At 45.9% G+C, this 27974-nt stretch overlaps 1 protein-coding gene across 3 annotated transcripts in view; it reads left to right on the top strand.

The window, feature by feature from the left end:
• Positions 1–27974, top strand: part of KIAA1210 (KIAA1210 ortholog) — a 487569-nt gene that overhangs the window by 89759 nt on the left and 369836 nt on the right. The gene's annotated exons all lie outside the window — the stretch shown is intronic.

Consider the following 27974-nt stretch of genomic DNA (forward strand, 5'->3'; position numbering starts at 1 on the left):
CAACATGACGACTCCACATGTAATGGACAAGAAATCAGACATTATCCGTTGCACTTCAAGCATCTGTAAACTACAGTGCTGTGACCCACAAGTGCATTGGCTGTGCGAGGAGACAAAATGGTGGAAGAGGGGATAGGATTACCCTGATTTTTTGTCAATCCTCCAAGCACTCAAGGGACTGACTCGCTCAACCATCTCTGCTGGTGGCCTGTACCTTCTTGAATTTCTTGTGTCTACCTCAGACCTCATGGATGTTTCATATTGCCCATGGTTCTCCTCTATTCCAATATCTTTGGGGCAATATCCATAAATGCACCCAATATCACTATAGAGTAAACAGTAAGGATGTCTTGGCAGGGTATACCTCCACACATACCAACACGGCTACCCGGGTTTCTGTGTAGGGCATATGGATAATGGTTCTGAAATCTTAGAAAGGAATTTAAACTGTAGTTTGAGAAAACTGCAGGCCACGGTTTTCCATCCTTGGCTAAGATCTTGAGGTCATGGAATGGTAGTTTCTTCATACTGATCGTAATCCTCAACTTTCTTGATACTGATGCATCTACATTTACCATCAAGACTCTGAAGAGGAACACAAGCCACAACATAAGGTGAAGAAACAAATGCTTCTTTGCTAATTAGAGCCTCCAATCTGTTTTAGAAATAGAGTTAAGTTAAAAGCCTCACTGTAAACCATCTTTGTCCCCGAGTACCCACAGCTCAGTTTACAGTGATATCAGTGGGCTCACTAAAGGGCAAGGCACAGTTCTCCTCATCGGAAAATTAGGGCAATTGCAGTGGCGGCTTGCAGGAGAGAATAGAGGCGGGGTGGCGGGGCGGGGGGGGCACAATGAACGAAAAAGAATATATATATATATATATATATATATATATATATATTAATGATAATCAAAAAGAAAACGTACCTTGAACGCCGCGCCACGCTGCTCCGATCCGATCCACTCCTCGACTGAACTGCAGGTACAGGCTCCCAGCTTGCCATGCATCCAATATTAATGCTGCTTTCATGCTGCTGGCAGCAGCATTAGGACTGGACAGAGCGCCAGCCAGGGAGCTCCAAGGCAGAGTGGAATTCTCTGCCTGCTGTCGTTAACCCAGCAGCACAGTGCCTGCGTTGCAGGGTTGGAGAGAGCCCAGTGCGCATGTGTGTTTGGCCGGCCCAAAACGGCCGGCCAAACATACATGTGCACTGAGGGGGAGTGCTGTGCACTCCTTCCCGTCACAGCCCCATGACCCCACCCCTTTTACTATAAAATGATAATAAACATAGTTTATTAACGTTTTATAGTAAAGGTTTTGCTGCTGCTGCTGGCTGGCGGGAGATGGTGGGGCAATGCTCCTCCGCCATAGCGGAGGACCCATCCCTGGGTAATTGTCTAAAAGTATGGAAAGAAAATATGCCAATCTAATGGTTTCTTATTGAGATGACGTAATGCCTGCTACTAACTTTTGACTTAATATTATCCCTACCTGTCTTATAATGCACCCCTTTAAGTGACGTTGTAAGGCTACAGTCCCCACTTTTCGTAGGGGCAGCCATTGGTACACATCCAAGTTTATGGCCCGGCCCCAATATCTTTGGAAAATGTAGCTACAATCTCACATTCGGGGCTCCAGCTGCTATTGTTTCATCCAGGTGTCCAGATGTTTCCTTTTGAAGAATATCCTGCTGTGGATGTCTTTAGGGTGAGGCAGTGGGGCAGAACCCCTTGTGTCATCGTGCAGTGTGCCACAGAGACAGCTATTCCAGTACCCCAAAGTAGTGACCGCAGCTACCCACTTCCTCCTGAAGTTACCTATGCGCCTGGTCTGGATAATGCATTTAGAAGGGACAGAGGGGGTAGGTGTTGCTACAGCAGTCCTTAACACCTTCCACAAAGGCTGAACGCAAGGGTTACTGTGTTATCCTGCACATATTTTTCATGCATTTCACACTTCCCACCGCTGGCACTAATAGGAAGCTAATCTGGCTTTTAGACAAAGCTATCACCATTGTAACTCTATTTGCAGAGCTTCTTTCTCATTTGGCTTCCGCCGTATCACTGCTATTTCAGCTTGCTGAAGCCACAACCTTCCAATAATGGCTTCATTCTTTCGACCCACACCTGGACCTCCAAAACCCAGATAGTGTAATGACCATGCTCAGACCACAACAAGCTTTCTAGAATCAAGCATCTGCCATACCAGTGCTCAAACTACGCTCCTTCCACCCTCAGCCAGGACCATTCTGTGATTGAACTCCTACTAGATCCTTCAAGAAGCAAGCTACCCCATGAGAGTGGGAGAAGACCATGTTGGTGGGGGGGTGGGGGGGAGGGGGGGGAGTTGTAGGAGCCTCAGGTATGCCTGCTGACTTTCCACTGCCTTGCTCCACTCTACCTTGACCTTCCGTTTGTTTATACAATGCTCTAGTATGAATCTTTTCATCTCCGTATTTAACCTTAATTCACTCCAAATTTCTGAACTCTCCAGGGTGCGAACCATCTACCACCTAACATTTTAGCCAATTGTGATAAGCTAGATACTAGCACGCGTGATTTTCCAAAAATGTTAGCCTGATTGATAAAGGAACATTTATGCTTGCTGAAAGCTGCGTCGGCTTACACTGATGCCCTAGTCCAGGCTTCTCCAATGAGAAGGGCATGAGCTACTAGTAGCTCTCCAGCTACCAGTAAGTAGCTTTCCTGTGTTTACCCAGCCTACTAAATTAGAAGCTTTTTCTTGGTTGAATTAATATATGTCTAGAAAAATTTAAAAGTGTGAAGCGGAGATGAAAATTTGCGTTTTTCAGAACTCTTTATGTTGTATTTGGGTCAAAATGGTTGAATTTCCTAAATGAATTTAAAGTTGATATTTGGGTGATAAATAATGCGGTGTTGGGTGCCATGGGCCTTGCAGCTATCCTTATCTATTATACACATAAAGGTATTTTAAATTGATAAAGTCTTTTTTACATTACTGATGCACTGAGGTGATCTCTGTGAACAGTCTTGCATGGAGTGGCCACTCGTTATGTTGCCTGATATGAGCACTAGTACAACACTAATAACATTAATAGTTCGGAATGGTTTTCGCTGAAGATAAGTAGCTCTTATTACAGAAAAGGTTGGAGACCCCTGTGTTCGTTGATTGTTACATTCTTACATTCGTTAGTATCTTCATAGGTCCTGGGTTTCTTCTGATTTTCTACCAAAGGTGGTCTCTTGTGCTTTTGTCATGATGCACAGAAAGTTGTTCTACCCCCAATATAAGCATGCATGTCTTCTATAAATTGTGACTAATTAGACTTGCCTTTCAGATAAAAATAAAAAATAAAAAAACTGATCTCCACTTAGCCACAAGACCAGGTAAATGTAAATAACGAGAGGGCGTCTGGGGTGAGCATGAGTACAAGTGAGCCTGAAGTATTGTATTCTCTCCAATTTTGGTGTTTGTTTATCCTCATTAATGATACCTTAGAGATGAGCGTGGAAAAGCACATAATTTAATTGGTACATTCTGCAAACATGATGAGTGTACAAAAGCATTTGATACGATGCTGAAGAGCAGAACAGTACGTTCTTGCAAATTTAAATGTTCCATCCATTGGAAAAGTGAACATGATGCTGGTACATTCTGCAATCTCGAGAACTGGGTGTTTTGTGCTCTATCGGTAAAATTTCTGTATTTTTGTCAACCCTGCATACACAGAGTGCTGGATGCAAACTTAGAACATGTAAAGATAATTTACCTGGTAACTGCATGGCACCCTGTATGCTCGACCTAGACAAAATAATTTGAGTTGCAGCTCACAGCTGATCCCAGGGGTGCTTTTGGAGCAGCGCTCCTCCCACCCATTGCCGCAGAAAAATACATTTGCGGCCAATAAGACATTGTCTTGTTAAGTACTGAAATGCTAGCTATCTGAGTAATCCTGCACTCATTCTAAAAAGAGTAAATTATTCTGCAACTATTTCTTTGGCATTTCACCTTAAGGTAAATCTGTATAAACACACGCCTTAAATGAAAAATAAATGCAGTTGAAATAATCAGATGGCAATGCATTCTTAGATTTGATAGTTAATTTGGTTAATGCAATCACTTCACATGTCTGTGTGTGTGTAGTCGGGCAGTCCGCGAACTGAATTCTGGTGACATTTATATTTTTTTACGGCAATGACGTCCCAGTATGCAATTGAAAGGACTGTGATTATGCAAGCCATGATGTACATTTTTAACAAGATTTTTCGTTAGTTCGCAAAGCAAATTAGAAGACCCACTCTAGAAATCAGCTGGAAAGGCCCCTTACACATCCTATCAAAAAAACATACATCTTTGCCACCGTTAAGCATCACACGGCTCCATCAATTAAAGCCATTTACTGACTCCCAATCATCCTTAAGATTTACTGATTAACCAGTTGTGCACATATACATTTCTTTGAGGAAGCAGGCACCCTGGAGAAAAGATGTGCTTCTTATTTCCCTGTTTGTCCTTTTCTTGGCATCACAGTACAGGAGACCCCCCTCCCATTTCAGCCAGAGACCCCTCAATGTCGGCATTAACCTTTTTAGGAAAGGACGTTTTTTTTTGTGTTTTTTTTTTACAAAAGGTAAGGGAATTGCTTTTGTAAACCTAAACATGATCAAGACTGCTATTCCCAATACAGGGAGTGCAGAATTATTAGGCAAATGAGTATTTTGACCACATCATCCTCTTTATGCATGTTGTCTTACTCCAAGCTGTATAGGCTCGAAAGCCTACTACCAATTAAGCATATTAGGTGATGTGCATCTCTGTAATGAGAAGGGGTGTGGTCTAATGACATCAACACCCTATATCAGGTGTGCATAATTATTAGGCAACTTCCTTTCCTTTGGCAAAATGGGTCAAAAGAAGGACTTGACAGGCTCAGAAAAGTCAAAAAATAGTGAGATATCTTGCAGAGGGATGCAGCACTCTTAAAATTGCGAAGCTTCTGAAGCGTGATCATCGAACAATCAAGCGTTTCATTCAAAATAGTCAACAGGGTCGCAAGAAGCGTGTGGAAAAACCAAGGCGCAAAATAACTACCCATGAACTGAGAAAAGTCAAGCGTGCAGCTGCCACGATGCCACTTGCCACCAGTTTGGCCATATTTCAGAGCTGCAACATCACTGGAGTGCCCAAAAGCACAAGGTGTGCAATACTCAGAGACATGGCCAAGGTAAGAAAGGCTGAAAGAGGACCACCACTGAACAAGACACACAAGCTGAAACGTCAAGACTGGGCCAAGAAATATCTCAAGACTGATTTTTCTAAGGTTTTATGGACTGATGAAATGAGAGTGAGTCTTGATGGGCCAGATGGAAGGGCCCATGGCTGGATTGGTAAAGGGCAGAGAGCTCCAGTCCGACTCAGACGCCAGCAAGGTGGAGGTGGAGTACTGGTTTGGGCTGGTATCATCAAAGATGAGCTTGTGGGGCCTTTTCGGGTTGAGGATGGAGTCAAGCTCAACTCCCAGTCCTACTGCCAGTTCCTGGAAGACACCTTCTTCAAGCAGTGGTACAGGAAGAAGTCTGCATCCTTCAAGAAAAACATGATTTTCATGCAGGACAATGCTCCATCACACGCGTCCAAGTACTCCACAGCGTGGCTGGCAAGAAAGGGTATAAAAGAAGGAAATCTAATGACATGGCCTCCTTGTTCACCTGATCTGAACCCCATTGAGAACCTGTGGTCCATCATCAAATGTGAGATTTACAAGGAGGGAAAACAGTACACCTCTCTGAACAGTGTCTGGGAGGCTGTGGTTGCTGCTGCACGCAATGTTGATGGTGAACAGATCAAAACACTGACAGAATCCATGGATGGCAGGCTTTTGAGTGTCCTTGCAAAGAAAGGTGGCTATATTGGTCACTGATTTGTTTTTGTTTTGTTTTTGAATGTCAGAAATGTATATTTGTGAATGTTGAGATGTTATATTGGTTTCACTGGTAATAATAAATAATTGAAATGGGTATATATTTGTTTTTTGTTAAGTTGCCTAATAATTATGCACAGTAATAGTCACCTGCACACACAGATATCCCCCTAACATAGCTAAAACTAAAAACAAACTAAAAACTACTTCCAAAAATATTCAGCTTTGATATTAATGAGTTTTTTGGGTTCATGGTTGTTGTTCAATAATAAAATTAATCCTCAAAAATACAACTTGCCTAATAATTCTGCACTCCCTGTACATCCCACCCACTTCAACTCTGGTGTTAGCAGATGAGTGCGTACACAAACTAGGATGCATTGGTATATAGCGGGCTGAAGACCGCTCAAGCATAGAAACACTCATTTGTTCCTATCACATGGTCCAACCATAGATACCAGAGTATGCGGAGTGTGTGCATTGCCGGCCTTCTTAAAGGGCCAGTGTCACTGACATTATCGGGATGTTGAATTTGATGTGTCAAAAGCAGAGCCACTAGAATTGTGATTTTGTGGCCAGAGTATTTTACACATATTTATGGTCTTGCTGCATTTGTCAACCAATCTGTCACAAGCTGCACAATCTGCAGATTTTAACAAACAAAAATGTTTCTAGCTCAAACTGATCAAAAGTTACTAAAACAAACATGGTGACATGTGCTGCAGCGCAGTGGAAGACCTTTCACAGAGGTTGACTGGACACCTTTCTGTTGCTTATTGCTGTATTTTGGTGTTACACTGGTACTGATGAGGTGCGACTGTTGACCAGATAGTGTTAACATGTGTAAAAATGACAGAATAGTGGGGTAATACTATTACAAAATGTATCACATAATGCTGCTTAATTTGCCTTTTTTTCCTGCATAAGTTGTTCAGCCTTTCCACATAATCTGGTCTTCCACATTGCAGTGGCCCTGGTCACACGGCATAGTTTCTCTGTTTTTTCTGTGATTAGGAATGAGGCTGGAGTTGTTACTGCAAGCCCTGTCATAGCTGTGCTTGCTAGTATGACCTGTCTGGGTCCACGATACCAGCAACAGGTTCCGCTGGAATTTTCTTGCTGACTCACCAGGCAGGTCGCTCCCCCCATCTGCCACGCAGCCCCCTGTGGGTTGAACCTCCGTTGCCACTTTTGCCGCCTGACTACTCGCTCCCTTTTTTCTATTCCCCTGAGCTTGTGCTTCTGTGCCACTTGTTTTTTCCATTCTGTGCCCCTGTGTTTTGCTTCTGTACCCCTGTGCTCTGTTGTCCCTCTCCCGCCGTCTTTTCCCGCCGTTTTTTCCCCGGGTTTTCCCCTGGGTTTTTCCCCTGGGTTTTTCCCCGGGTTTTTCCCTTGCTGCTGAGCCCCTGCTGCCCCGCCCCCTTCACTCCCATTGGCCGCCCCGCTCCCACCTCCCAGCTGCTCCTCCCTCTGCCCTCATATGGAGGCCGCGAAGCGGTGGTAGAGAGCGACCTTTGACCCTGTCACCAGGCAGGTCGCTCCCCCCATCTGCCACGCAGCCCCCTGTGGGTTGAACCTCCGTTGCCACTTTTGCCGCCTGACTACTCGCTCCCTTTTTTCTATTCCCCTGAGCTTGTGCTTCTGTGCCACTTGTTTTTTCCATTCTGTGCCCTGTGTTTTGCTTCTGTACCCCTGTGCTCTGTTGTCCCTCTCCCGCCGTCTTTTCCCGCCGTTTTTTCCCCGGGTTTTCCCCTGGGTTTTCCCCTGGGTTTTTCCCTGGGTTTTTCCCTTGCTGCTGAGCCCCTGCTGCCCTGCCCCCTTCACTCCCATTGGCCGCCCCGCTCCCACCTCCCAGCTGCTCCTCCCTCCCTCTGCCCTCATATGGAGGCCGCGAAGCGGTGGTAGAGAGCGACCTTTGACCCTGTCACCAGGCAGGTCGCTCCCCCCATCTGCCATGCAGCCCCCTGTGGGTTGAACCTCCGTTGCCACTTTTGCCGCCTGACTACTCGCTCCCTTTTTTCTATTCCCCTGAGCTTGTGCTTCTGCGCCACTTGTTTTTTCCATTCTGTGCCCCTGTGTTTTGCTTCTGTACCCCTGTGCTCTGTTGTCCCTCTCCCGCCGTCTTTTCCCGCCGTTTTTTTCCCCGGGTTTTCCCCTGGGTTTTCCCCTGGGTTTTTCCCCGGGTTTTTCCCTTGCTGCTGAGCCCCTGCTGCCCCGCCCCCTTCACTCCCATTGCCCGCCCCGCTCCCACCTGCTCCTCCCTCCCTCTGCCCTCATATGGAGGCCGCGAAGCGGGCGCGCCGCTGGCACGCCGAAGGCGCGCCGAAGGCGCGCCTAAGGCAAGCCCGTCTGCGCCCGTCCGCGCCTGGACCGCACCCAGCACCAGAACCCCTGGAACCCGCACCCCCCGCAACGCCAGACTGCACTACGACGCAAGCACCCTCCACGCACTCAACACCAAACGAGACCAGCCCTGCTACCGGGCCACCCTGAAACGCACCCAGGGGCCTTTCACCTGCCGGAACTGCAGATTCTCCAGCATCCAACCCTCCACACCACCAGCCAGAGAACCCAACCACCTCCGCTGCATCCTCCTCAACACCCGCTCTGCTCGCAAGCACGCCATCGAACTTTGGGACCTCCTAGACTCCACTGCCCCTGACGTTGCCTTCCTGACTGAGACCTGGCTGAACGCCACCTCAGCACCAGACATTGCCATAGCCATCCCACAGGGCTACAAGATCTCCCGCAGAGACCGCGCCAACGGAGTGGGAGGAGGAATCGCCATCATCCACAAAGACTCCATCAAAATCTCAACGAACACCGATGACACCCTCACCACCGCCGAGCACATGCACTCCCAGATCCACACTGACCCCAACACCACCCTCATAGGAACTCTCATCTACAGACCTCCCGGACCCCGCCCACAGTTCAGTGACACCATCGCTGACCTCATCAGCACCCATGCCCTCGCTTCCACGGACTACATCCTCCTCGGGGACCTGAACTTCCACCTCGAGAACAACAACGACGCCAACTCCACCGCCCTGATCGACAACCTCGCCAACCTCGGACTCAAACAGCTAGTAACGACACCCACTCACGCCGCTGGACACACGCTTGACCCCATCTTCTCCGCAAGCCCCCACGTCTCCTTCAACCACACCACCGAACCACACTGGACCAACCACAGATGCGTCCACTTCACCTTCAGAAAACCCACCACACACCACCGCACCCAACAGCTACCACGCCGCTGCTGGGGCAAGGTCACCGGGGACCAACTGACTACCGCCCTCGCCCTGAGACCACCCACCAACCCCACCGACCCAGACACTGCCGCGACCAACCTCACACAGTGGATCAACGACTGCGCCAACACCCTCGCCCCTCTCAAGACCTTTACAACCAACCACACCAACAAGAAAGCCGCCTGGTTCACCGAGGACCTTCGTATCTCCAAGCACACCTGTCGGAAGCTGGAGAAGAAATGGCTCCACGACCGAACACCAGACAACCACACAGCCCTCAAGAGTGCCACCCGCAGACATCACCAACTCATCAGGACCGCCAAGAAGACCGCCTTCAAGGACCGCGTAGACAACAACGCACACAACACCAAAGAGGTCTTCAGCATCGTGAAAGAACTCTCCAACCCCAGCTCCATCACCAACGACATCCCGCCATCTCAAGACCTGTGCGACTCCCTGGCCACCTTCTTCCACCACAAGATCACCGACATCCACGACAGCTTCAACCCCGACCCCCCCTCACCCACCACCGAGTCCACCACCCCTGCGACTACCACTCGCACCAGTCGCCTGACCGCCTGGTCCAGCGTCAGCAACGAAGACACCATCAAAACCATGAACTCCATCCACTCTGGATCCCCATCGGACCCCTGCCCTCACCACGTCTTCAACAAAGCCAGCGCAGCCATCGCGCCCCACCTCCGGAAAACAATCAACTGTTCCTTCGAGACAGCAACCTTCCCAGAAAGCTGGAAGCACGCCGAGATCAACGCCCTTCTGAAGAAGCCCAAGGCGGACCCCAAGGACCTCAAGAACTTCCGTCCCATCTCCCTGCTCCCTTTCCCGGCAAAAGTGACCGAGAAGATTGTCAACAAACAGCTGACCCGCTACCTCGAAGTCAACAACATCCTGGACCCGTCCCAATCTGGTTTTCGCAGTAACCACAGCACCGAGACCGCCCTCATCGCCGCCACTGACGACATCCGGACCCTGATGGACAAAGGAGAAACAGCTGCCCTCATCCTCCTGGACCTATCAGCAGCCTTTGACACAGTCTGCCACCGCACCCTATCAGCACGCCTCCATGACGCCGGTATCCAAGAGAAGGCCCTGGCCTGGACCAAATCCTTCCTCTCCGGCAGAACCCAGAGCGTCCGCCTCCCACCCTTCCGCTCCAAAACCACTGAGATCATCTGCGGCGTCCCACAGGGATCCTCCCTCAGCCCGACACTGTTCAATATCTACATGGCCCCCCTCACCCACGTCGCACGACAACACAACCTCAACATCATCTCCTACGCCGACGACACCCAGCTGATCATATCCCTCACCGAAGATCCCGACACCGCCAAAGCTAACCACCACCGAGGAATGAAGGCCATAGCCGACTGGATGAAGGACAGCAGACTGAAGCTGAACTCAGACAAGACGGAGGTCCTCATTCTCGGACCCACCCCATCAGCCTGGGACGACTCTTGGTGGCCCACGTCACTAGGCACAGCCCCGGAACCCACGGACCACGCACGCAACCTGGGGGTCATCCTCGACTCCACTCTCTCCATGACCAGGCAAGTCAACGCCATCTCCGCGTCCTGCTTCAACACCCTCCGTATGCTCCGCAGGATCTTCAAATGGATCCCCCTTGACACGAGAAAAACCGTTACCCAGGCCCTCACCACCAACAGACTCGACTACGGGAACGCCCTCTACTCAGGAACTACAAACAAGCTCCTGAGACGACTCCAACGCATCCAGAACACCTCGGCCCGACTCATCCTCGATGTCCCCCGCCGCAGCCACATCACACTCCACCTAAGAGGCCTGCACTGGCTCCCCATCAACAAAAGGATCACCTTCAAGCTCCTGATCCACGCACACAAAGCACTGCACAACACCGGACCCACCTACCTCAACAACCGACTCCGCTTCCACACCCCCACCCGAAGCCTCCGCTCAGCAAACCTCGCCCTTGCCACAGTCCCCCGCATCCGAAAAACCACAGCCGGCGGCAGATCCTTCTCCTACCTCGCCGCCAAGACCTGGAACACTCTCCCCACCATCCTATGACAGACCCAGGACCTGCTGGCCTTCAGAAGACTCCTCAAGACCTGGCTCTTCGACCAGTAGCACCCCCCCTCCCCAGCGCCTTGAGACCCTTACGGGTATGTAGCGCACTTTACAAATGCAGTGATTGATTGATTGATTGATTGATTGACTTTAGCTGGCTGGTAACATTCGCTGACCCGAGCATGAACCCCATTTTCATGATTCTCCAAGGTTTCATGTGTTTGCCTTACATGAAGCATTCTCCTTCTTAGCTTGGCATGAACTGTTCATAGTTTGTGATACCCTTCTAGCTGAAATAGTCTAAACGAGCTGTCTTTGGAACATGGTAACCAATCTCTGCATCTCTGATTTATAATGTTTATAAACTCCATGCAGGCTGCCACCAATGACATGACATGATGCATTGCATACCTTGAGATTACTGTGTCTTTGTGGCCTCGAAGTGTTGGTGACCAGTGCCGTCCTCCATGTCTGATGCAGCCCCGGTGACATGGAGGCTAGGTGTGGTTGAACTGTCGCCAGAGGGCAAGTTAGGTGCCGTAAGTGAGGGTGCGTTGTAGGCGCTCTGCTGCCAGTTGTGGCCCGCTTTGCTCGAAAGGAGGGGGCGGGTGCGGCGCGCAGGGGGGCACCTAAATTTTAATAAAATGAAGTTTAAAAAAAAAAACCACTTACCTTTTTGGCGCAGTCCAGTGTCGTGCTCCTCTTCCCTGCTGGCTGCAGGCACAGGCTCCCAGCCTGCCCCGCGGCCAAGCCTGATGCTGCTCAAAGCAGCGTCAGGATTGGCTGGGCACTCCCAAGCAGACTGGTAGCCTGTGCAGGCTCTCTCCAGCCCAGCAACAGTGTTGCTGGGCTGGAGAGAGCCTACAGCGCATGTGTGTTTGCCAGGCCCGAGACGGCCGGCCAAACACACATGCGCTCTGAGGGGGAGTGATGAGCACTCCCCCTCAGAGCACGTCACCCTGTGGCCCCGCCCCTTTGCCAAGAAATGATTACAAACAGAAACAATAACAATCACTGTTTGTTATTGTTTGTTTGTAAAGGTTTTGCAGCTGCCGCTGCTGGCGGGGGGCACAGCTCATCCACCCTCATGGAGGAGCTGCCGTCTGCTGCACTCCCAGCATCTTCATGCAAGCTCCTGTGTAGCGCAGATGTCCCAGGCATTACATCAATTCCAGTTGTTACTAGTTGTGCTATGAGGGTCGCGGTGTCCGAGCCAGTGGACTGATAAATGCAGTGAGTCCGGGAGACAGTGGTGCCGTAGCGAGGGATACTCCCCTGCAGAGCTTGAAATGGAAAAATGGAAGTGCGGGTGCTCTGTGTCAGAGTACCTGCTTGTTTCTGAGAAGCGCCTGTACTCTCCAAGTACAAGTATTACGGTTATCTTGAGACGAGCAGGTACTCTACCTCTCAAAATAAAAAAGTGCCAGAACTCGGTACCAGACAGTACCTGCTCATTTAAAGCACTGCTCCCCTGAGTTCAGGAGAAGGCCTCCTACCCTGGCAGGATGCCAACAGTGTCTGTGGGTGTGTCGGTGCATGTGTGCAATCTGCGTAAAGCTCCTGTGCTGGCTTCATCCACTGCTCCGCTGATGTTACATCAGTATTTCTCTACGTTCACTTTAAGAGGCTGGTAGGGTTGGGAATGGAGTTTTTTGGGTGTCGTAAAAGGAAAACACCCTTCAGACTGTCTACTTGTTATTTAGGATTGCCATGACCTGGGAGCGACAATTCACGGTTGTAGTTATATTACTGCACATGATCTTTTTCATGGTATTTAGCTCTTGGACGTTCAGGTTCTTGAAATGCTTACCCATCACCAGTTCAGATCAGCAGTTAATATGGTGTATATGAAACAGTGCAGTTGGGTGCAGTGACACCCACAGCCTCGACAGGTTGGTTACTCCGTCCTTACTTAGAGCCACCAGGAGAGAGCACAGCCTGCTTCCTTCAGAAAGCTGCGGGTTGTTACGAAAACACTGGAGCTTAATGAGTAAATTAAGATATTTAGAAAGCAGATTTTTGTATTTGTTTTTCAGTGGCAAATATCAGCCTTTGACCCTAGTAGTGCCTCATTTTGTACGTTGTTTTTCTTTTTATTTTATAAAAAAATTGATCTTTACTTAAAACTTTTTCCTTCCGTATAGAAAGGTTTGGATCTTAACTGTAGTTTGCGCAAGACATTTTTATATTTGTCATATTTTGTTTTTAAATCCAGTAAAATATGACCATGTCTGGTATATTTTTCCACACAAAACAATGCTGTCGAATGACTGTTAAGAACAAACACTGTATTGCTTGTCAGGTGGCTCCTCTTATGCAGTCCCATTTTCTAGGTTTACAAAGTACTTTCCACGAACCTCAAGAAGTAAATACGAAACTTGTAATCCCTCATGTGACCTCTTTATCCTATCCAGTCTCACCTTGCAAGCATCCGTGTTCCCGGGGTTCACCTCTTCCTGATTTCTTCCTCCTGATTTCTTCCTCCTGATTCGTAGAGTCTCTTACCCTAATTCTCTTGTTTTACTGTCGGCATACTTCTTTGCGGCTAGAGATATTTTGTTTTTTACTGAGTAGGAAAAGATTGTTGCTTGAGATGAGAGCTTGTGGGAACATTGTGTGTAGCTAAGAGATGGAGGCCTCCCTTTCTAGTCTCTGCACTACCAGCATCTGTTATGTTCTTGCTTATCTGTCTCAAAAATTGCCTCCTCTCTTGGCTCCTCACAGACTAAGTGTTTGGGGGCGAGTGAATGATCATAAGAGAGCGCAGCTTCAAAGTCGCTTTGGGTTGAATTACTGACGAAACCCGGTTCAGTGCTTGCAAGTGACTTAGTTCACAATTAGAACCAATGTTATTTTCTGCCTTTGGTGTAGCGCCCCCCTAACTTCAGGGAGCATGAGAACAGTGTGAAGCCTTCAGCTGTAGAAGCTGAAGCTCCTGCTTGAGGTTCTGCACATAGGACACTAGTAGTGTGTGGAAGGGAGTGTTGGATACTCTATGGCTGTGGGAATTGAATCCTTCTAGGCCTGGTAAGCAAGGCTCCTAGCAGGCTGGAATTAAACTCCGGGCTACGTCTAGCTCTTGCCTTGGAGCTGCTAACAAAATTCGAAAACTTGTTCTGGTCTTCCAAAAATTCTGCATCTGAAACTGGTTTATTAATTCTGGAGAGGTTATTCCTACCAACCTAATAACCACAGTATTCGAGGCTAGAACGTAAGTCAACGAGAAACCCTTTCTGTCTAATCCCAATAGCTGTGACACAAGCAGCAGGTAATTGCCCAGAAAAATGCACAGCCCGACAGACACTGGACTGTGCGCTGTTCGCTATTTTCCCTTTTCCCTTTTTAATACTTTACATCTGTCCTCCTGGGGCCAAACATCACTTGGGTGCGTGTTCTTTTCGGAGGCTCAAAGGGTGTTCCTTTTGCTGAGCTTCCCTGCCCTGCACTTCGCTTCTGTTGCCGGCGGTGGACCTGGCTTTCCCTCTGTTCTCCGTCTCCTGCCCTCACTTCATGCCACACGCAGTGAGGCAGAGTTTACAGCTCTCCTGACGCCCCGGCATCCCCCTTTGCACGGCAGCGAAGTTTCGAGGCTCCTTTCGGCAGGTGAGCAGTGTTTTTCAGTGGCAGGTCCTATCTGTAAGGAACTGAGAATGTCATGGTTATGGTTATGCTATCAATTTTCCTGGTCCGCATGATGGCCCTATTTCTTCAGCGTGTGATTGCTCTCAGGACTGGACAGTGATGTCGGGTTCACTAGCATCCTGGCACACGCATAAAAAAGCTGTACACGAGCTGCAAGCTTAAATTGTTTTCTCTCGATCCCCCTGGACCAGTCTCAGTGGGGAGCTTTTTGCTTTAAGGGGCCTTAGCAGCCACCAGTGCCAGCAGCTAGGGTGGATGTCTTCAGCACCCGCAAACCCTGCAGCATACTTACCTTCTAGTAGCTTCACTATAGGGTTTCTGGGCTTCCCCTTCTATCCAGCCCTGATGGTTGCTTGACAGCCACTTTACCTCCTCAGCAGCACCTGACAGGACTTACACAGCAGACAGTACTTCCACTCCCCAGCCATCTAGCAATTCAACCCTTTCAATAGTGACTGTGTGCAACAGGCACAGTCCACAGTGCCCACTTTTACTGGCACTACAGCAGGTCCAGTCATAACAGCAGTCTTCACTGCACTCTCCTACAGGGCACAATTTCAGGTAATTCCCCTCTAGGCCTGGAGGAGAATTGGAGAGCTGGAGTGACATGCCCTGGAGAGAGTCATCAGTCGATTCTAGATGTGCAAGTCGGGAGTCGATGGGACCTAAGGTCCCTAACAGGGTTAGCAAGATGTCCTGTTGCTTCTTCCTTCCTTTCCACGCTTCTTTCCAGCTTTCTCCTGCCTCGGTAGGGGTTTTTGAGGTGATGCGGAGAGTTCTGCAATCCAGGCAGTCTAGAGATGCCACATCATTCTTCCGCCTCTGTCTAACACTAAAGGAACTATCCCACTGACTGCCATCAAAATGACAAATTCCTCTAAAGTCAGCTCACTTCAGCTCTCTAGGACTCCCGCTGCCCATGTAAGCTTGCCCTTATCCCTCTAAAACGTCAAAGGGCACACCAGAGACAGGTGTCTGCCTTCTCCCTATTGTTTAGGTTGTGAGCACCTTATTTCTTAATTGACAGGGAATTGCTGGTAACTTCTCTTCATATTCACAACTATATGTAATGGCTCCATATAGTCTTATGAAGCAACAAGTGTTTATTAACAGAAGATCACATGGGATAAAGAGCACCAGTTGTGACTGGGCTACATTGCCAAAGGACAGCTGCACAGTTTAGCAGCACACAACCATGAAATGGTTCTTTTCATGTATGAATGTGCCCATGAAGGAGTAGCAGACACACAGCTCAGGGCTGTTGTCTTAAGATGTTGCAGCTCACTTCTTCTTCGTGTGACCATCTCTGATTGATGAGAACTGTGGTGTCAACCATTACTACAGCTTGAACGGAACAGTAGCATTGTTGTTTTTGGAGACAACTACTAAGATATTGTGCCACATGAAGCCTGACAGCACTGCACCCGTCTTGTTTGTGGTGTTGGTGTACCACGGTGCTGTCCTCAAGTGCAAGTGAGGAGTGAATGAGAGAGATCAGGACACCAACACATATATAGCATGAGAGTGAAGGATCTGCAGGCCAGTGGAAGAGCTCAGGGTTATACCAATAGATAACATAGGTTGGAAGCGACTGGTGGCCACCTCCGAGATCCCTTCAAGAGACCGACTATGAGAAGTTTTTTGACAGGGTTACTGTAGCAAATTCACCTTTTCGGCATGGTGAACCCAGATTTTTCACCTTTTTCTGGACCCTATTTTGCTCGTGTTAGGGCTCTGCACCCAGTGAAGCTGCTAATCAGTACCATTTTTGTGTGTGTTATGACCTTAAAAGGCTAGTGACAACATTGTTTTTATTCTGTTTGTCTATTTAATGTTCATCCAAGTCCATTGTAAATGGTGCCACAAATAGACGTGGCATGGAGGGTACATGTCATGTGTCCAGCAGTGTGTATTTACACCACCCACATATTTGACAAAAATATGTTTGCCTGGAGCCCCACAGTGATGCATAGCAAGGGGAAGTGCATTTGGCTTGTAGGAAAAGCCTATTGTTATATATTCATAAGTCACCCTTAAAGTGCACATTGTAAGCCCACCAGGCAGGGAGCTAGTAGCTAAAAATATGGCACATTATATATATGTGTGCTGAATAGTCCTATATAGGATTATATCTTTATTTCTCTACTTGGAGTAGTGCTACAAATATGCTTCACCTTTATTTCCCACTTATTTTTTAAACTCATATTTAATATAGAAATCAGAGTTTTGATAAGTGGAAAAATAGCTTTGCAAAAAATGTATTTAAGGTTACTAGAACTACAACTGGCTTAAAACTAGTTCTGCCTCATATCTCACCTCCAGAGTTGGAATACAAATTCTTGACTTAAGGGTCTGAGACTTAACTACTCTGTCTAAGAAGACGAGACTTCCTCTAAACCCAAGAAAAGAAAATGGATGTTAACTCCTGACCACTTAGCAGGGATTAGCTATCTGGGAGTGGACAGTGGCAAAACAAAGACCACCTTTAGCAATAACTCTTTTGACTTGGAGACACAAGGAGGGCTCCTGTTCAGTTCCAGGACCAACCCAGACAGCTAGTCTGAAGTTACAGTAGCGGAGATGACCAATTTTGTCCCTGTCAGATGGGAGGTGAGTTCATCTAAATAAGGGAAAGGCTAAGGTGAAGGCTAGCCTGTCAGATAACATCTGGGGTCGGCAGTTTTAGAATGGGGACTCTTGAGTAATTTTACAGTAAGGCAAATGGGAAGTTCTGCAATAGGAGGTTGGGGGTGACTGCGAGTAAATAGCTAGGATTTGGTGGTAAAATGTCTAAAATCACTGGATAATGCACATGATAAATCTTAATCACCACCTCTTCAGAGCATTCTTGGACCAGGGATGACCCCATCTGAAGAAGACCCTTGTGGAAGAAGACTCCTGCTGGAGGAAGAGGACTCTCTCCAAATGACTTAGTGACTCCTGAACCCTTTTGGCACCCAAGGATTGGAAAACAGAAAAGAACAGAACTACTCCTGACTCCAAGTATGCCCAGATGACCACAGAGGACTGGACCTTGCAAGATATCGGAGTGGAGAGAGACCTGGCCCCTAGAGCCCTGCCCTGAGGAGCTAAGAGCTGCAGTACTGACCAGGAACATTTACAGAACTTTGAAAAAGTTAGGACTCTGTCATTTTTTAAACATCTGCTAGACAAGGATAAGGTGCTCAGGAAGGTCACACCCAAGGCAGGCAAAGAAACCATGTTTGTCCCGCTCAGAGCTTATTGCTGTGCTGAAAAGACGAAAGTATACAGTCCTGCACAGCTTTTTCTTGCTGAAAGATTTTGGCCTCCCAAAAAGCGACTGTCTGGAGGTAAAACTTTTGACTCTGGCAAGGTGGTAAATCTATCTGACCCACAAAATGACTTTGTGGTTACAAAATCCAAGCTTGTCCAGGTAAGAGATTTTGACACCAAAACAAGCATCTCTCGCTGGGTGCAGTCTTGTACATGCTCGCTGAAAGATTTTGACTTCCCTTTAAGAGACCGTGTCCCATGGTAGAAATGTCCATTTTCTTCGCACTTTTCACCCCCTAAAACTTCAAAAATCATAACTCTGGTCCCATTTACCCTATTTTAATGTCTTGGTGTCTTTTTACTCATGAATATTTTTTCTTTATTTTTTTCTAAATTGGTACGGGAATTTTATTGTGTTGTGTTCTTTACTTGCAATTGTTGGTACTGCTTGAACTCAATAAGTACTTCACTATCACCTGTGCCATAGCTATCGGGGGTTGAGCAGAAATTTCTAAGAACTGTGTTTTGATCTAACCAGGCTGGGTTTATGGAGTCGCTGGAGGCCCCTAGCTCACCTAGCACCCGAACCCAAAATTAAGAACCAGATTCTTAACAGTTACAAAATCTTTGGCATTTGTCAGAGCCATGTTTTGGAAGGTGGTGCATTTTGGTCCACTATTTTCAGCATCAGGTTGTCGCCTTTAACATAACTCCTTATAGTATAATGGGTATTTAGTTTTCACAATGACTTGACATAATGTCTGCTTTTCAACTTATATATAGGAAAGAATGGTTAGTGTGGATTATTAGCAGCTGCGGAACAGAAACCTTACTGAAACTAAAATCATGATATCTTCCCCAAGACTGCCATTGTTGTGATTTAAAAAGTGTAAAATAACATATGTATTTGAATGGTAAACATAAGAATGTTATAAGCAGTTATCTAAGTGTTGTGCAATACGTCCATGTTACTCCCAGAAGTATGGCAGCAGTATCCATATATTTGATAAATAACAAGATCCTGCATAATTCATGTTCACTAGGAGCAAATAAAGTATCTTATTTGCATGTGTGGATCTTGATTTAAGAATCAGAAACGTAAGTGCATTTGTTCAGAGCTAAAAAAAAAAGGGCAAAAACTAGCAATGTAGATATTAGTCTCTATAGATTATGCAGAAATTCGACACAAAAACATCTGAACTAACAAAACAGGGCCCAGAAATAAAATAGGAGCTCAGACTCTGCACAGCCTTTCTGGATGAATTGCCTAAAAGGACAACATGTCAGTGTAAGTTCATACATTAATTTTTCTGCTACCACTAACCGAATTGGATTAAATGGTTTTAAATCGAATTTAGATTGAGTCCAACCCATTAATGAGCATGATAGCTTTTGTTTTAAAACTAGTTAGATGGCTGTTGTGACTCCAGGCACCTCCTCCACTATCCCCCTCATTTTCCTATCAATATAGCCAAATAACTGGATTTTGTGTTTCCTTCTATTGGTAGGTCACCAGCCTACCTACCGACTCTACCCGTTCTTTGTCCAAAGACCACCAAAATAAGATGTTGATGCATTGTCAATTAGCCCATACTTTTCGTTGTAGTAATGCCAGGCACTGTTGACAGATTGCAGTATTGTTAGCACTATGTTGTCCAGCATATTTTAGGAGTTGAAGGTGTTGAAAGCTGAATTTAGGCTGAAATGTGGTTGCCTTAGATACTGCACACAGCATACATAAGCTGAAAAGTGGGGTATAAGAACATTGCTCCATCATCGATTTCTATCTCTTTTAGAGGTTGTGGAGTTTATTTTTACCCAGCTTAACCCTGTTTTCAATATGGGTAACCAGGAACTGCAAAAGTGGGTGGGGTTGGCCATGGGAATGTTTACCACAGTGGTTAGGGAGCAGTCCCCATTAGCTGGCACAGATGTGCATAATGTGGGACCCCAAAGGCCCCATCCTCAGAACACTTTCAGAACCTGTGAAAGGTTAGAAGACGGCTGAACCTGCTTTCTGCTACCTGAAAGGAGCCCTGAAGGACTGGACCTGCGCCCTCTTGTACTTTAGGACAAAGAAGTGAACTCCAAGTCTCAGTTGGCTGATCTCTTGTGTGGCTACAGAGACACAGCACACTACAAGAGGCCTTTACCCTGAAGTACCCATCTGACCAATGGCAACTAGACCTGGATTGGACTTTGCGGTTGGCTTCTGCCTGACACCCTGAGAGTCTAAGTGTTGTACTCTGAAGTCCTGGTGGGCATAGAAGCATAATCCTGTGATTGTTTGAGCTCCAGAAAAAAGTTTGGAATCTTTTTGAAAACTTGGCCTACAGAGCTTCCTTGGGGTATGCCTGAAAAGTAACTGGCTGGCAGTTCCATAGCGTCGGACTGGATTTCAGCTTCACCCTGCTCAAATATACCTGCACCTCTAGAAAAACAACTAAGTCAAGTTCTTTGTTGGGGCTTGAAAACTTTTCAGTGATAAATCTCCAGAGCCTCAGACCACCATCTGGACCAAAGTGCTTCAGGTATCCTGCATTCTGTGGCTGCTATAGTTTCAGCTGCTATCTGCTCGGGGAGAATTTTTCTTCTCAAAAAGTGACAAAGTCCCATTCTGAAGTGGAAGTTACAATTTTTTTTGCACGTTTTGACTTCAGATTTTCACTGAGACCAATCCACTTGGAGAATCCAATTTGGGCTCCATTGTGGTTGGTCTGAAATCATGTCTCGGTCCCGGTCTACTGTTTCCATAGATTATTATTGCCGCTGAGTGCTTTTTAGTGCTACTTTACTTCAAATTTAAAAAAATCATATCTTCGGTCCCCCTTATTGGATTTTTGTTGTTTTAATGTCCTTTTGTTTATTAACATTTTGCTCTACTGTTCTAATTTGGATTGGGATTTTTATTGTTTATTACTTCAACTGTATTACTCTTTTGGTACTGCATAAATACTTTACATATTGTTGTAGGTTTAGCATGTCTGCTCCGTTCCATAGCTACAAGGAAGTTGAGCTCAGGCTAATTTAGGGACTGTGGGGTTTACCCAGGAAAGTTAGTGACATTATTCCATGAGGGGCGTTTGCTCAGCTCAAATAATAATCCAATTTCTTACACTAATCCACTTTCTTACACATCAAAACTTTCATGGGGGAGATTTATGACTAGATTATGAATTTTGGAGAACCAAGTTTGACAGGCTCAGGAAGGGGCGAATGGTAAATACTAAACTGGGAAGGCGTTTGTAACAAATGTTGTATTCATATGTTGTGACGGGTGAGGATAGTGCTCAATTCCCTGCTGTCTCCAGATACCCAAGTAATGCAGCAGGACTATGGACCATTTTCCCTGCCTTCTTGGATCTCCATAGTCCCGAGGAAAGTAGGAGAAGTTGGGCAGCCCTGTACATAACCTTTTTGCAGGTTATGCAAAGGGCTGAATTTCTTTGATTTCAAATATTTGTATTTGATAAATTAGTTAATTATATTACAGTACAATGATAATGTTGATACAGTAAGTTATCCACATGACAAATATGCACCAGGTCAGATACTGGGTAGATATGTAAAATATAACAAAATAATATCTGAATATTCTTGAGTGAAGTAGAAAAGAGGAAAGTATCAGAAAAGTACGGAAGAAAGGAAGTAGAGGAAAAAAATGAAGAAGCAAACCTTGAGAATTATTGAAGTCAGCGCTTTGTATGCGAGGATTGATCTTTCGCACATAAAGATCCAGTTTGGACCATAAAAGCCAAGAGGATTTGTTATTGAAAATAACATTCTGTAGTATATTATCTGCAAGTCTGATAAAACAAACCCACACCCAACATATGTGATATGAAATATTATTATATTGTATTGCGTATATTCCTAGTCCACATGGATTCCCCACATCTTTTTGTCAGAGTTTTCAACATATTATTTTCTCCCCCTATCAGTTCTTTTTAACATTTTTGTTTTGCGAGGTGAACTCTCAGGCTCTGCTTCTGAGGCCCTTTTAGCAGTAATATCAAAGGAAGGTAAAGACCCATTACAAATGAAGAATTCCTGTCCTATTTCTTTACTTAATGCCGATTATAAGATATGTACTAAGCTTTTGCCTCTTAGATTAGAAAAGATTATTCCATCTCTCATCCAACAACTCACAAACTGGTTTTGTTAAGGGGCGCTTGGCAGCTGATAATATCTGAACCGTTTCCCATGTAACTGAGAAAGCTAAACAGATCCCTTCTCCCACTATGGCTATGGCCTTAGATGCGGAGAAGGCCTTTAGTAAGGTCTTCTGAACTTTTTGAAGATCAGCATTATAAAAACTTAATTTGGGCACTCGTTTCATACGAATGGCCATGGCGGTTTTTCGAAATCCTTCGGCGCGAATAAAACGTAACAGTCAACTATCAGATAGGTTCTGTTTGTCACAGGGCTGAATTTTCAATAGTAGGCATTCCTAGTGTCTCCAGTGTGCAAATATATCTATATCTATATATATATCTATATATGAATGCAGGATGCACAGAGACTCTCTTTTCATATTCTGTTTGGATTAGAATAGGATTCCGGAGGCAAGATCCGCCATACTTTCTGTAATCATCCAATAACACATTCATGCACATGAATAAAGGGAAGATTGCTGTTCTTTATTTAAAGCTCTCATCAGCTTTCCCTGGCTCAGAGTAGCTGTGGACTATGACTGGAAGCGATGAGGTTGTTTTGTTGCCAAGAAGAGGCAACGGTGATACGCTACAGAAGAACATGAATGTTTTAAATTGGCTACTAGGCAAACTCAACCGAACCTGGGGGACTCCATTGAGGAACGCAGTCAACTACAAAGGATCCTATTTATCAGGTTGGACCGTGTCAGCAAACGCAATATGCTGTGAATCGTTTGCCTCTCTTTCGTGCCCTCTTAACAAGAAGACTATTAGAAGGAACAGGTCTCACTTGCATTTGGAGGATGCTGGGATATGTGTAGTATTGCAGCAAAATGTCACCTTGCCTTGGGATCGAATGATACTTTCAATTAAGTTTGCACCTTCTACTCATGGCCTGTTATTTCCCTCTCCCTGTAGGTTTGTCTTTAATGTGCTTCAATGTTGATAATAAGCAGTTGTAATCTGGGTTGTTGCCTAATACCAAATCAAAGAGACCAACATTGGATATAAAAAGATAAAGAAAGCTATATTAGTCGATTTGCAACATGACACATGCTAATATTCAAAGTCATCTTAGAGAAACCGCAAATAATTCAGAATTTCAGAATTTCCTTGTATGAAAAGTAGCCCGACTAAGGAAATTATATAATATTTTACTAGCAAAAGCTCGCCTGCACTGGCTGCCAAATTTTAAACCGAGTCAATTTTACGAGACTGTGTCTTATGAATAGGGTGTTATACCCCATAAAGAAATCTGCCCTGCAAGATCGTTTGCATTGTATAACATCTGCAGAAATGTATGTTCCTGTTCATTGCTTCCTCTTTCTGTACCCTGGTTCAGATATCTAATAGGTGGGTGTTCGACCTGACAGCCTTAGGGTGGTCACCCCTAACTTTTTGCCTGCTTCCCTCCACTTTTTGGATACTGTTTTTGGTGGTTTTAGGACTCTAGCACTGGTTAGCAGTGATAAAGTGCGCAAAGTGAATATGCTGTCTCCCTTAAAACATGGTGACATTGGCTCATACCCAATGGGCTTATTTCATTTACTTATAAGTCTCTAGTAAAGTGCACTACATGTGCCCAGGGCCTGTAGATTAAATGCTGCTAGTGGGCCTACAGCACGGGTTGTGCCACCCACATAAGTAGCCCCTTAACCATGTCTCACATCTGCCATTGCAAGGCCTGTGTGTGCAGTTTCACTGCCAATTCGACTTGGCATTTAAAATGACTTTCCAAGCCTTAAACTCCCCCTTTTCTGCATATACGTCACCCCCTAAGGTAGGTTATAGGTAACCCATAGGGCAGGGTGCTATGTAGGAAAAAGACAGGACATGTACCTGTGTAGTTTATATGTCCCGGTAGTGTAAAACTCCTAAATTAGTTTTACATTGCTATGAGGCGTGCTCCTTTCATAGGCTAACTTTAGGGCTATCCTCATATACTGTTTGAGTGGCAGATTATTATCTGAAAGGAGTAACAAGGTCATATTTAGTACTGCCAGAATGGTAATACAAAATCCTGCTGACTGGTGAAGTTGGATTTAATATTACTATTTTAGGAATGCCACTTATAGAAGGTGAGCATTTCTCTGCACTTCAATCCTTCTGTGCCTTACAATCCACGTCTGGCTGGGTTAGTTGACAGCTCCCTTGTGCATTTCACTCACACAACCCCAAACACGGGATGGTCAGTCACACCTGCACACATCTGCATACCGAATGGGTCTTCTTGAGCTGGGAAGTTGGAGGGCCTAACACTTACATGTCAAAGGACAGTGGCCTGCCCTCATACAATGGACTGCCAAACCCCCTACTGGGACCCTGGCAGACAGGATGGAACTGAAAAGGGAACCTTGTGCACTTCTAAGCCACTCTTTGAAGTCTCCCCCACTTCAAAGGCACATTTGGATATTTAAACAGGGCCTCTGACCCTACCAAGTCAGACACTTCTGGACAAGATACCACTGGTGAAGAAACTCTGCCCTCTGGCTCTGCTGAGAAGTGCTCTCCAAGGGCTTGGATTGAGCTTGCCTACTGTTTTCTGAAGTCTAGTGGCCAAAAAGACTTCATCTCTCCAAAGAACTCCCTTTGCTGTGAAATTTTGATGCACAGCCTGCCAGAAACAATGCACAGCCTGCATCGCAGTGAGAAAATCACCGCATGCCGGACCGGAAAGATGCAGCCCGGCTCCCTGAGTGGAGATCGATGCAGCACCAGCATTGCGACTGGAACACCGATGCATAGCCCCCTGGATCGACGCATAGCCGAGCCGAAATGACGCAGCGTGACTTCCTGCGAGAAGAATCAATGCAGCGCCTGAAATTTCTCCACATCGCCCACTGGATCGATGCAGCTCCTGTGACTCCAACCTGCATGCCCAGGATTTCTCCGCATTGTCCCCGGGGCGTCCAAATACCCTGCAACCCGAAAAGGATCCAGGTCCGTGCGCCGGAATTAGACCCAAGTCCCTGGCTGCGTGAAAAATATCAACACATCGTCTTGCTGATAATTTAGACGCAAAGCAGGTACTCTGTGCTTGCAAGAGACACTTATTGCTTTTAAGAACTTGAGACCCTTTTTATCATTCTCTAAAGTGATATTTTAATGTGTACTTAACAAATCTTGATCGTTTTGACCTTATTTTATCCAGATAAATATTCTGTATTTTTCTAAACCTGTGTGTGGTTTATTCCTGTGGTGTATATGCTGTGTTTATTCCATGATTTATTGCACAAATACTTTACACATTGCCTTCTAAGCTAAGCCTGACTGCTCAGTGCCAAGCTACCAGAGGGTGGGCACAGGATACTTTGGATTGTGTGTGAATAACCCTGACTAGAGTGAGGGGCCTTGCTTGGACAGGGGGTAACCTGACTGCCAACCAAAGACCCCATTTCTAACAGTGGGCATCACTTGCTTCCTTGGCTCTTAACACTGGATTAACCTCCGCCTAAGTATCAAGCCCATCCTTTCATACTCCTATTCGTGGAAAGTGATCTAAACTTATTCCATTAACCTAACCCCTACTATGGTATTTCAGAAGTTGTGAATTATGAATTGGACTGTTGCACTGAAGTTGCCAATATGATGTGAAGAATGGATACTCTGAATTGAAGAGGAATTCGACAGTAAATCAAGAAGATAATATAATTGGATATTGGTGGGATGTGTGCCTTACTCTTTACATGCGCATCAGATTACTTAACACAAAATCAGATATTTTTTTTAAATACATTTTTTAGCCATGGGTAGATTAAGTGATTTGCCCAGGATCACAGGATGTGAGCCGACACTGGAATTCAAACCTTGTTCAGCCCAGGCTAATGGGCCACATCTTGTTGGTTAGTATTTGCGTCAATGGCTGCTGGTGATCTTTGAAAGTGGTAGGGTGTAATACGGCCCAGGAGTTGACCCCATTTTTTTCCCTAAATTTGCGTCACTCATACTCATTCTGTTTCATATGTAGGCCCAGATTAACAAACATTTTGTGCTGCATTTGAGTCACAAAAGTGACACATATCTGTGCAAAATGTGTTTTTTAATTTTTGCCCCAAAAGTTGTCTGAAAGTAACACGAAGCAGTCAAAGGGCTGTTTGGCATTACTCTGTGTCAAGGGGGTGCCCCATAGGTGGTTCGATGCAACCACCTATGGTTTTTGACATAAAACCCTATCTGCTGACAATAATAGACAGGGTTTTGTGCTAAACACCACTTGAAAACAGGCGTTAAAAAAGAGAAATGCTTTCATTTCTCCTAACATTTCCCAATTTGCCTGTGTACTACACTGTACAACACACATCCGAAGTAAGAAAATGTTTTAAGTTAGCAAAAAGCTTAGTATTTTGTGCTGGAGGGGCACCCTTCCAGTACAAAACCTATGCTAGATTCAAGCAGACATCTTTGCACTATGGTGTATTGGTGTTTGTTTGGCACTCAGCAGACTAATTGTGCACCAGCACAAGATAGAGAGAGCAGATAGTACCATATCTTTGTAGATATGCCACTTTCCAGCTCTCTCCTTCTCATGCAATTTACCAACTGTGGGTGCTGTGCTATGTTCTGTGAAAGTTTTGATAATCTGGGCTTAGTCTGTTCCCCTCGCTCACGCTAACTCACATTCTCTCACTTGCCCCTTCTTACTCGTACTTATTCTCACTCACAGTTACCCATACACAATCGTACTCGCTGGTTCTAATTTTCACTTACTAATACACACTCACTAGCGCAGGGCGCTGGTGCAGTTGCCGCACCATTGATAGCTATACCTACAACTCACTTCCACTTCTCACAACCTCCAATCAATCACTCATTCTAACACACTCATTCTCCTTCGTTCGCTCACTCAAACTCACTTTCACGTGTTCAGACACTCTCAAAATCATATTCTCAAATTCACTCTCATTGAAGCAAGTTCTTACACAGAAGGAAGTAGTTTGTGTATACAGAGATAGTGGAGCTCTGCCACAAACAAACCTAATCATCTTGTAGAGTTGAACTCTTTTGCAGATAGAGCAGAGTTCAAGCCCAGATGCAGCCAAGTACCTGTATACATAGAGCTGAACCCATGAACAGCTAGAGCAGAGACTGTGATCCCAGCAGTAACTTCTTTCATTGAGCCAGAGGTACATAATGCTGCAGACCTGAGCAGACAGGGCTAAGCTCTTCCAAGTGTGCAGCTGAGCTTCACTGCAGACAGTGCTGAGTCCCTGCCCAGAAATAGACCGAGGTCAGCTAGCTCACATGCAGGGTGGAGCTCTTTCACCATTCATTCCTATAAGGTGAAGCCTGAGGTTCTGTAGAGAACTGAGAAACCAGGACCACCTGATATTCTGTGGGACTATCAAACATCTCTCCCTTGGGTCAGACTTGTGCATGGCCTGTTTCTGATAGGGAGTGAGGAGGAGAAAGAGGGAGGATGACAGTGAGAAAGAAGGGACTGAGAGAAGTGAGTGAAGAGAGTGGGAGAGAGAGAAACACAATGTGGACAGTAATGAAAGAAAATTAATCATGTGTGAGAACATGGACTGAAAGAGAAAGAGAGAAAGCAATTAATGGAGAGTGTGACTGAGATTTAAAAGAACAGAGACTACATGTGAACAGGAGACTCCAGAGAGACATTTGAAAAACAGCACAACAATCATGCTAAGGTAAACGTTATGTTATATTAAGGGTATTTGTGAAGTGCACAGCTCATGC

The sequence above is a fragment of the Pleurodeles waltl genome, chromosome 2_1, assembly GCF_031143425.1.
Source record: "Pleurodeles waltl isolate 20211129_DDA chromosome 2_1, aPleWal1.hap1.20221129, whole genome shotgun sequence".
Classification (NCBI taxonomy): Eukaryota; Metazoa; Chordata; class Amphibia; order Caudata; family Salamandridae; genus Pleurodeles; species Pleurodeles waltl.